The sequence below is a fragment of the Chlorocebus sabaeus genome, chromosome 7 (genome assembly GCF_047675955.1).
Source record: "Chlorocebus sabaeus isolate Y175 chromosome 7, mChlSab1.0.hap1, whole genome shotgun sequence".
Classification (NCBI taxonomy): Eukaryota; Metazoa; Chordata; class Mammalia; order Primates; family Cercopithecidae; genus Chlorocebus; species Chlorocebus sabaeus.
Genome location: NC_132910.1, coordinates 116,286,984 through 116,297,387, shown reverse-complemented (window position 1 = coordinate 116,297,387; position 10,404 = coordinate 116,286,984). Strand labels below are relative to the sequence as shown.

The window sequence follows — 10,404 nt, the reverse complement described above, 5'->3', positions numbered from 1 at the left end:
CTCCATTTAGCAAAGAATCTTATAGCACCACATCTTCTCCTCTTTTATTCAACAATTGTTTAATAAAATTGTTACCGATCAGTTTTTCAAAAGGTATATAACTGCAAAGTTATGATTTGAGTTTTATCCTATCTTTGGAGAAATAAAATTTATAAGAAAATGGTCCTCCCCTCCCCTGCTCCCGCCCCCCAGTTTTTTTCTCTCTACCATCTTTTCTTATGTGGAACTCAAGATGCCCCATGCAGGTAGTTCAAAATGCATGACTACCATGCCAAGACTTCCAACATCTGTCACTGAAAGGAGGCAGACAAAATGCTATAAAATGCACTGACATGATGGCTTTTACAGACTTGCATATAAAAAGTCTCAAGGTATTTCTTTCCAAATCGTTCCAGGGATCTTTCAAGCCTTCTGCTGAACCATAAGGAATGTACCATGTATTTACCACATTTCTTCACTGGCCTTCTGGAACCCGCTCTTGCAGCTGCAGGGAATAACAAGAACCAAGACCCTCACAAGGTCCCTTGCTGTCATTTCACATATTAATCAAAGAAAAGTCCCAAAAGAAAATGTGTCCAAGAAATCTAAATTCACTGTTTCTACAACATCCTGATCACCCGCAGAGATACAGGGTGAGTCTAAGTCCTCAGAACTAAACTCCATTCGTCAGACAAAACTAACAAATCAGAGCAGGGCTTTCACGTCATGAAATAATTACTAAGTGTAGAGGACAACAGGCATAAAAAGTGGGGGGAAAAATATTTTCTCTTGATTCCCATAGATACTATTTTTCTTACTTTGAAAAATTTCAAATCTACACAAAAATTAAAGAAATGTCAAGTGAATATTGGTATACGCTTGCTTACATACACCAACTATTAATAATCTTGTGGCCCTGCTTCATCTCTCTATATAGGTATTGCTATGGTCGGAATGTTTGTGTCCCCCTGAAATTCATACGTTGAAATATCTAACCCCCAGCATGATGATATTAGTAGTTAGAACTTTGGGGAGGTAGAACCCACATGAATGGAATTATTGCCCTTATAAAAGAGGTCTGAAAAAGACCCTTCATCTCTTTTACCCCATAGGGACACAGTGAAAAGGTGGCATCTATGAACCAGAAGGTAGGTTCTCACCAGATACCAAATCTGCTGATGCCTTGATCTTGGACTTCCCAGACCCTTGAACTGTGAGAAATAGATTTCTGCTGTTTATAAGCACTCCAATCTATGGTATTTTGTTATAACATCCCAAAAGGACTAATACGGAAACCTACACACACCTCTTTCTGTCAAGCCATCCTAAAGTATGTTGGAAACAACATGACAGTTTATCCCTAAATATTTTAGCACATAACTCTCACAAACAAGGACATTCTCTCACACAACCTAACACCATTACCAGGCATTTGTTTGTTTGTTTGTTTGTTTGTTTGTTTGTTTGTTTGAGACGGAGTTTCACTCTTATCGCTCAGGCTGGGGTGCAGTGGTGTGATCTCGGCTCACTGCAACCTCCGCCTCCTGGGTTCAAGCAATTCTCCTGCCTCAGCCTCCTGAGTAGCTGGGATTACAGGCGCCCACGACCACACCTGACTAATTTTTGTATTTTTAGTAAAAACAGGGCTTCACCACGTTGGTCAGGCTGCTCTCAGACTCCTGACCTCAGGTGATTCACCCGCCTTGGCCTCCAAAAGTGCTGGGATTACACGCATGAGCCACCACACCCGGCCTACCAGGCCTTTTAAAAAGTGAACTCAGGGGCTGCTGCAGTGCTGGCTGTAGGTGATGACATGGTGAGGAGTGGGTTTGGGGCATGAGAATCACAAGGCAGTCTCCAAGCCTCTCTCTTTACGTCTCTGGGTCTTCTCGGAGAAACAAGGCTGAGAAAATTACTTTTCCCACTAAAACACACCAAGTGTATGCCCAGCCTTCATGAAAGTGAACAGAGAAATGAAGCACCTTTATGTGGGTGGCCTTGGCCAGGAAATTTCTGAGACAGACCTACAAAATCAGTTCAGCAGATTTGCAGAGGTTTCGGATGTGGAGATTACATGGAAAGATGACCAAGGAAACCCACAGAAAATCTTTGTATATATCAACATCAGTGTAGCAGAAGCAGACCTGAAAAAATGTATGTCTGTTCTAAATAAAACAAAATGGAAAGGTGGAGCATTACAAATTCAACTAGCAAAAGAAAGCTTTTTGCACAGATTGGCCCAAGAGAAAGAAGAAGCAAAAGCTAAGAAAGGAAAATCAACAACAGGTAACACCAACTTGTTAGAAAAGATAGGAGTGGAATTCCATATGAAAGCTGTGCCAGGGACAGAAGTGCCAGGGTATAAGAATTGGGTTGTGAGCAAATTCGGAAGAGTGTTACTTGTTCTTCACCTTAAAAATTATCATAAATATAAAATTATAAAATATGATCCCTCAAAATCCTGCCACAACCTAAAGAAGATAGGGGAGGATTTCACAAACACCGTTCCTATATCCAGCTTGACTTGGGAATTGGAAGGAGGGAATGACCCTATGAGTAAGAAACGGTGAGGAGACTTCTCTGACTTCCACAGCCCTCCCAAGAAGATGATAAAAGTGCAGAGGGATGAGAGTTCCACTGGGTCTCTGACCATGAGTCCAAGGCCCAAGTGGGTAATAGAGAGACCACCCTTAACACAGCAACAGGCTGCACAGAAAAGAACTTGTGATTGCTTTACTTCTTCTAAATCACCTCCTGTACCTGTTTCTGATACTCAAAAACTTAAAAATCTACCTTTTAAGACTTCTGGCTTGGAAACTGCCAAGAAGAGAAATAGCATTTCTAATGATGATATTGATTCTGAAGATGAATTAAGAATGATGATTGCAAAAGAGGAAAACTTATAGAGAACCATACAGCCCTCAATAAATGAATCTGAAAATGATCCCTTTGGAGTTGTAAGGGATGATTTCAAATCAGGAGTTCACAAATTGCATTCTTCAATAGGTTTAAGTATCAAAACTAATGTCTTTTACCATGACAGTGATGATATTATTAGAAATGATTGTGAGTATGACTCAGGAGATACAGATGAAATCATTGCGATGAAAAAAATGTTGCTAAGGTCAAAAACAGTACAGCATTTTCACAAATGGAAAAATCTACAGACAAGAAAACTTCCTTCAAAAATAGAGAAATCTGTGAGCTTTCTGATCACTGTATTAAAGTACAAAAAAGAAAAAGCAATGTAGAGTCAGCCCTCGGTCATGGATTAAAGCCTCTTAATCTCAAATCTCCCTTTCAGTGCGGTAGCGGTGAAGATGCTGATTCTGCATCAGAATTAGCTGACTCTGAAGGAGACAGGGAGTATAATGCCATGATTTAAAAAAAAAAAAAAAAAAAAAAAACTGCCTTCGTGTGAATCTTACTTTAGCTGATTTGGAACAATTGGCTGGCACTGATCAGAAAGTTCCAAATGAAGATACTGAGAGTGATGGACCAGAAACCATGACGCAATGCAAGTCTGACAGAGGCTTCAAGAGCCCCAACACTCCCACTGGCCTCCACAGACGCCGACAGTGTATTTGTCCTGAGGACATTGTGGCTTCCCTGTTAGAAGGAGAGGAGAGCACCTGTGGCAAACAGAAACCAAAGGAAAACAACTTAAAGCCAAAATTCCAGGTTTTCAAGGGAGGAGGCCATTTATATGAAAAGGAGTCAATAAAAAAAAATCATTGAAAGACAATGTTGCCTCTAACAATATTAATAAAGATCAGAATTCCATGAAACATGTGAATCCCAGTATCATATCCACGGAAGATGGGTCCCCATATGTTAATGGCTCATCAGGTGAACTGCCTCCATGCCAACATGCAAAGAAGGCGAATGGCCCAAACTATATTCAGCCTCAAAAAAGACAGAACACTGTAATCCCAACACTTTGGGAGGCCAAGGCAGGGGGATCACGAGGTCAGGAGATCGAGACTATCCTGGCTAACACAGTGAAACCCCGTCTCTACTAAAAATACAAAAAAATTAGCCGGGCGTGGTGGTGGGCGCCTGTAGTCCCAGCTACTCGGGAAGCTGAGGCAGGAGAATGGCGTGAACCCAGGAGGTGGACCTTGCAGTGAGCTGAGGTCGCACCACTGCACTCCAGCCTGGGTGACAGAGCGAGACTCCATCTCAAAAAAAAAAAAGAACACTTTTGAGAGCCAGGATCGCAAGGCAGCATCCACTAGCAGTTCTGAAAAGGGAAGTAAGAATTCTATTTCTAGTTTATTGCCATTAGAAGGTAAGAAGTCCTTAAGTCTTAGTGCAAAGACTCACAACATAGGCTTTGACAAAGACAGCTGCCGTAGTGCCACAAAGACAGAAGCTTCAGAGGAAGAGAGGTCTGACTCAAGCAGCCTCACATCTCTTGAGAAATCACCAAAGGTCTTATCCAAGGACCCCGAGGAAATCAAAACTGATTTCTCACTTTCTATTAGTAATTCGTCTGATCTGAGTGGTAAGGATAAGCATGCTGAAGATGATGAGAAGCGCTTGGCAGCCTTGGAAACGAGGCAAAAAGCAAAAGAAGTGCCGAAGAAGCTGGTGCACAATGCTCTCACAAATGTGGATGGTCGTCCAGAGGATAAGCTAACGCACATCATCTTCAGTTCTGATAGTGAATGTGAAACAGAGGAGATATCTACTCAGGAGGACAGCCGTCCAGGAGAGGAATGGGTGAAAGAGTCTATGGCTGAAACATCGAGGAAGCTGCCTGATAGCAGTGATGATGAGGAATCTGATTCTGAAGATAACAGTAACAGGCTCAAAATTAAACCTCAGTTTGAGGGCAGAGCTGGACAGAAGCTCATGGATTTACAGTCGCACTTTGGCACTGATGACAGATTCTGCATGAACTCTTGATTTCAAGAAAGTGACAGTGAAGAGGAACAGGAAGAGTTAAATGAAAAGAAAACTACTAGGAAGAAGAGAGCCTGCTGAAGAAGAAAAGAAAGCCCTGAATGTTGTGCAAAGTGTTTTGCAAATCAACTTAAGCAATTCTACAAAGAATCAGTAGCTGCTAAGAAATTTAAGGACAGCATACATTATGATCCAACGAAGCAAGACCGTGCCACTTACGAAAGAAAAAGACACGATAAACCAAAAGAAGGTAAAGAAAAACAAAAAAAGAAAAGGGAGGAAGCTGAAAAGCTATCTGAGGTGTCCAAAGAAAGGTATCATAACATTGCTATGGATCTGAAAGAAATATTTCGAACTTCAAAATATACCAGTGAAAAGGAAGAGGACACACCCTGGAATGAGGAGTGTGGCAAAGAGAAACCTGAGGAAATCCAGGACCCTGAAGCTCTGAGCAGTGGGGCTGAGCAGTCCAGCAGGTTCACATTCTCCTTTTTTGATTCAGACACTAAAGACATAAAGGAAGAGACTCACAGAGGTGAAACAGACGGGTTCTGGAGATGAGAAAGACCCGTGTTTCCAAGACAGCAGTTCCGAAGAGGAAGATGTTACTGAAGGAACAGATCACAGAAAGTCCAGTCCTGGAGAAGCATCATTACCTGAGAAAGAGACCACTAGATTTTTCTTTTTCTCTAAGAATAATGAAGGACTTCAAGCAGGTTCTGATTTATCCTAGAGAGGAGCGTGAAGTAATATTAGCAGGAACTCTTGGGACGCCGGAACAGACAACCTGTGTATGGATTGTCGGAAGAAACATAAAGATGCAAAAAGGAAAATGAAACCAAAATAATAAATATCAGCATTGAGTATGATGCCGAATGTGAACAAGGCTCACCTAAGGAAACGGACCCGGAAAATAGTTTTAGCTGACAAAAAAGAAATTTCAGAGTGGAGGAATTTTAAAAATCTGGCTGATGGAATATCATTCTGGTTGTCACCTTTTTCTGTGGAACTCCTCTGCATTTCTTCCTAAGTAATTACTTCAGAAAGTTAAATTCAGCTTCTTAAAAAGGAAAAAAAAGTGAATTCAATAACATCATTAAACATCTTAGCCATACTCAAATTGCCCCACTTGTCCTCAAAATGTCTCTTACAGCTGTTTAAAATTCAGCATCCAGCCAAGTTCACACATTACGTTTGGATGCTGTATTTCTTTAGTCTTCCACTGCGACCCTCTGATCTTCCTGACACCAAATCCTTTGACAAGTCCAAGCCAATTGTTCTACAGAATGTTCCATCTCCTGAATTTATTTGACAGTTTCCTCATGATTGGATTTAGACAAGACATTTCTGGCAAGGACTCCACTTAGGTTATGCTGTGTACCTCCCACTCCATCACATCCAGAGGCACCTAATAGCCTGACCCATTGTCGCAATGGGGAGTTTGACGATTTGGGACAATGGTGACTGCCAGATCTCTCCATTGCAAAGGCATACTCTATCACATCGTAATTAATAAATAATACATGGTGTGATTTTTCAAAACTGTGTGAATACCCCATCCTTCAACAATCTTGCTAAAAACCTCTGAATGGTTTTTAGCATTCAGAGATGGTTCTCACCTAAATCAATTATTCTACCGGGAAGTTTGCAAAACAGATTTTCTAATTCTATAATTCTTTCTGTACTTATTAGCTGGCATTCTGCTTTAAAGAAAAGCTTTTCTTTTCTCCTTTATCTTCCTCCCTCTCTTTCTTTCTTCCTAATATCACTTTGCAATCAAGAAATGTTTATATTTGTTATATTTCAGTATAATTACTATTGTTTTTGAAGTTCAAATTATACCTAATTAGGTTAATAGGAGTCCTTTTCAGTCAGCTCCTTGGTTTTTTGAGAGCTCTATCATTATTTGAGCATTTTCATAGTTACCTAGTCAATAAAATATTTCAGGTTAAACCGAGACTTTTCTTCCTCAAAATCTGGAACCAGCCATTTCTCCAAACAAGGCTAATTCATCTGGGTGGTAATGGGCACTGGATATGCTCACACTTAGGAGATGTCTAATTTGAACTGAAAACACAAAAGATAATTCTCTCCACCAGCAGTTCGAAAAGTGTCGAAATTTAAAAGACGGTGATGACTGGTCCAAATTTCTGAAGCAATAAAATTAACAATGAATTCTCCCTTTATTATTATTATCAGTAGTGGTACTGATATGTATAATGTGTCTACAACAATACTCAAGACATTATATGTGTCCAGTAACTGAAAACTATACATTATTCTTGTTAATAAAAAGAAGCATCAATATCAGTGTAAGTTTTATCAGACAAGAACCTAGAGTATGTGCTTATATTTTGACACTAACTTTACACCCAAGTTATATTTTGCTTAAGCCCATTATAAATTAGGCTCCTTCTTGGGGTTCACATTGACCAGTATGAAGCAAAGTGTGCCAGGCCCTTATCACGATATACGAAAAACCACCTTAAGAGAATATCTTCTGAAAATAGCTGACACATGAGTAATCCACGCTTCTCCCACTTCACCTCCTTCTTTGAATTGCTGCAGCCCTAGCTGAGGCACTCATTACCTCTCACTTGGATGTTAGCATAAAGTTCTAAACTGTTCTTATGTTTAAGATACACATACTGGAGTATTTAGCAGTGACAAGTCATGAAGCCTGAAATTTACTCTCAACTGGCTCAGGAGGTAAAAAACAAAAATGTATGTAAAACAAATATGGCACAATGTTAACAATCGAATCTAGGTTCTGAGTATACAGGTATTCATCATATTGTTCTTTTGTCTCTTCTGTGTGTTTGAAATTTTTCACAATAAAACAAGGAAAAAGAACCGCTGAATGGAGTCAACCGATTCATCCTCTAAGTTTTTGTAAAGCCATCAACATTATCTTTCTCAAACCTAATGATGATCATATTACTCTTCGGTTCAGAAACAGCATTTAGGGAGCTGTGTATTATGTGGATTAAAAAATAGACCTTGCAGTCAGACCACTTGGGTTCAAACCCCAGAGTTATCACGTATTAGCTTGTGACCTTGGACTCAGGAAGGTTTCTTAGCCCCCCTGCACCTCAGTTTCCACATATGTGAATGAGGATAATAATGGTACCTACTTCACAAAGTGTGGTAAGGATTAAATGAGCAAACAGGCTGGGTGTGGCGCCTCACACCTGCAATCCCAGCTCTTTGGGAGGCTGACGCTGGCAGATCACACAAGTCAGGAGATCGAGACCATCCTGGCTAACACGGTGAAACCCCGTCTCTACTAAAAATACAAAAAATTAGCCAGGCGTGGTGGTGCGCACCTGTAGTCCCAGCTACTCAGGAGACTGAGGCAGGAGAATCCCTTGAACACAGGAGGTGGAGGTTGCAGTGAGCCGAGATCATGACACTGCACTCCAACCTGGGCAACAGAGCGAGATTCCTTCTCAAAAATATAAATAAATAAATAAATAAATAAATAAATATAAATAAATGAGCAAATACACATAACACACATAAAACAGTGTCTAACACATAGTTATGCTATGTGTTAGCTCTGTGCAGACTCAAAGTACTTCTTTCCACAGTATTATTTTTTAAAGAATTCTGTAGTCAGACACCTTTAGGAAATGTTGGGTTAAATAAAGAAAGGCTGGAACCATTTTTTTCTTTGTTTGTTTGTTTGTTTCTTTGTTTTTTAGACGGAGTCTGGCTCTTTCACCAGGCTGGAGTGCAGTGGCGCCATCTCGGCTCACTGCAACCTCTGCCTCCCGGGTTCAAATGATTCTCCTTTTTCCTCAGCCTCCCAAGTAGCTGGGACTACAGGCACATGCCACCACGCCCAGCTAATTTTTGTATTTTTAGTAGAGACGGAGTTTCACCATGTTGGCCAGGATGGTTTCGATATCGACCTCGTGATCCCCCTGCCTCGGCCTCCCAAAGTGCTGGGATTACAGGCATGAGCCGGCATTCCCAGCTGGCAAGAATCTTTAACTGCAGGACTGATCAGAGCTTTTAATATTCTAAAGTCTATGATGAATCTTCAAGCATGTGGATCTCACATTCAGTGCCTCTCATGGGGCCAGTACTTTGAAGATTGGTCTTAGGGAAATGCTGAGCTAGATGATGAAATCTAAACTCCTTCGCTTGTTTTTGAAGGGCTTCTACTACCCACCCATCAGTCTCACAGTCTCCTGCTTTCATTCACTGAAATGTCTTTGGGCAAACTTCAAACTCTGCTACCTCCCAGTTTAACCCTAATATTTCCATGAGCTCTGTGCCATATACCCCTGCAGGGATTTTCCTCCCCTCTCCACCCATCAAACCCAGCTCACATGGCACTGCCTCTACAAAGGCCACCCAGATTCTCCCAGGTAGAATTAATTTTCCCATCCCTGCTCCCCTGAGGGTTTTAAAATTCTAAGAAAACACACGACATTCTTTCTTGTGTTATGAGCTTTTATTTCTAGGTTTCAAAAATAATTTACTTGGATAATTTGCAACTACCTAAGATGAAAAGCACATTCAAGTTAGAGAGAGTCTCTTGTCCACCACTGATCTTCATCTCTTCCCTAAAAGCATTGTTTAATTCCTTGTGTGACACAGAGCATTTTTAACACATCTGTTTTTCTACAAGACCCTAAATTCCTAGAAGGCAGAATGAAATCTTGTCCTTTTTACATCTCTCATCATAGCTAACAAAGTTCGATAAACATAGTACATGCTAAATAAATGTGGGGGAAGTAATTAACTGTACAAGATCTGTGCCCACAGCAACTTTGATTCAAAATAGAAGAAAGAAAAGATGAAGAAGAAATTTAAAAATAATAGATATTTTAAAGCTCCAACTGTTTTCTCTTTATTTAAAGATTCCTCCATTTTGGATGGTTTAAATTAAAAGAAACTTTGCTGCTTCTCATTTTGAATTGCATAAACTAAACGAAGACAGGAATTCTGTAAACAAACTGAACATTTTTATTTCATTTTCATAATTGGCAATAGGCAAGATGCAAGAATCAGAAGTAACTAAGGAGAAAGTAGATGTCATTTGGACAGAAGCTCAGCCCCTCGTTGGCATTAATCCCAATGGGAAATGGTAATTAGATATGTTCAGATTCTGACCATCTGGAACTATAGGAAGCTTCTAAATTTGATTTGTGTTGGAGGAATTGTGGTCAAGAAAGGAACATGCACACAGTGATTTGGATATATTCCAAAATATGGCCTTTTGGGACCCCCAAAACATGTAATTCTACATGAAAAATGTGAAGAGAATAATGCCCTCCTTTGCCCTAGATCTAGTTCTTGGAAACCTGTCTGGAGAACACACAGAGTTAACTAAATATCCACCCAGAATTTCTAATCTCACAGTCAATAAACAGTTTGATACTTTGCCTTTACAATAGAACACCGACATATTCTACCAAAAACTCGTACCTCTCTAAGCTCTATAAGCTTTAAGCATTCGGCACACATCTAAAGCAAAGAGAAACAGCTACATAGTATACAGACTAC

At 40.2% G+C, this 10,404-nt stretch overlaps 1 pseudogene; it reads left to right on the top strand.

Annotated features, from left to right (window-relative positions):
• The first annotated feature begins 1,934 nt into the window (after nt 1–1,934).
• On the top strand, nt 1,935–6,164 carry LOC103236493 (nucleolar protein 8-like; annotated as a pseudogene).
• The last annotated feature ends 4,240 nt before the right edge of the window (nt 6,165–10,404 follow it).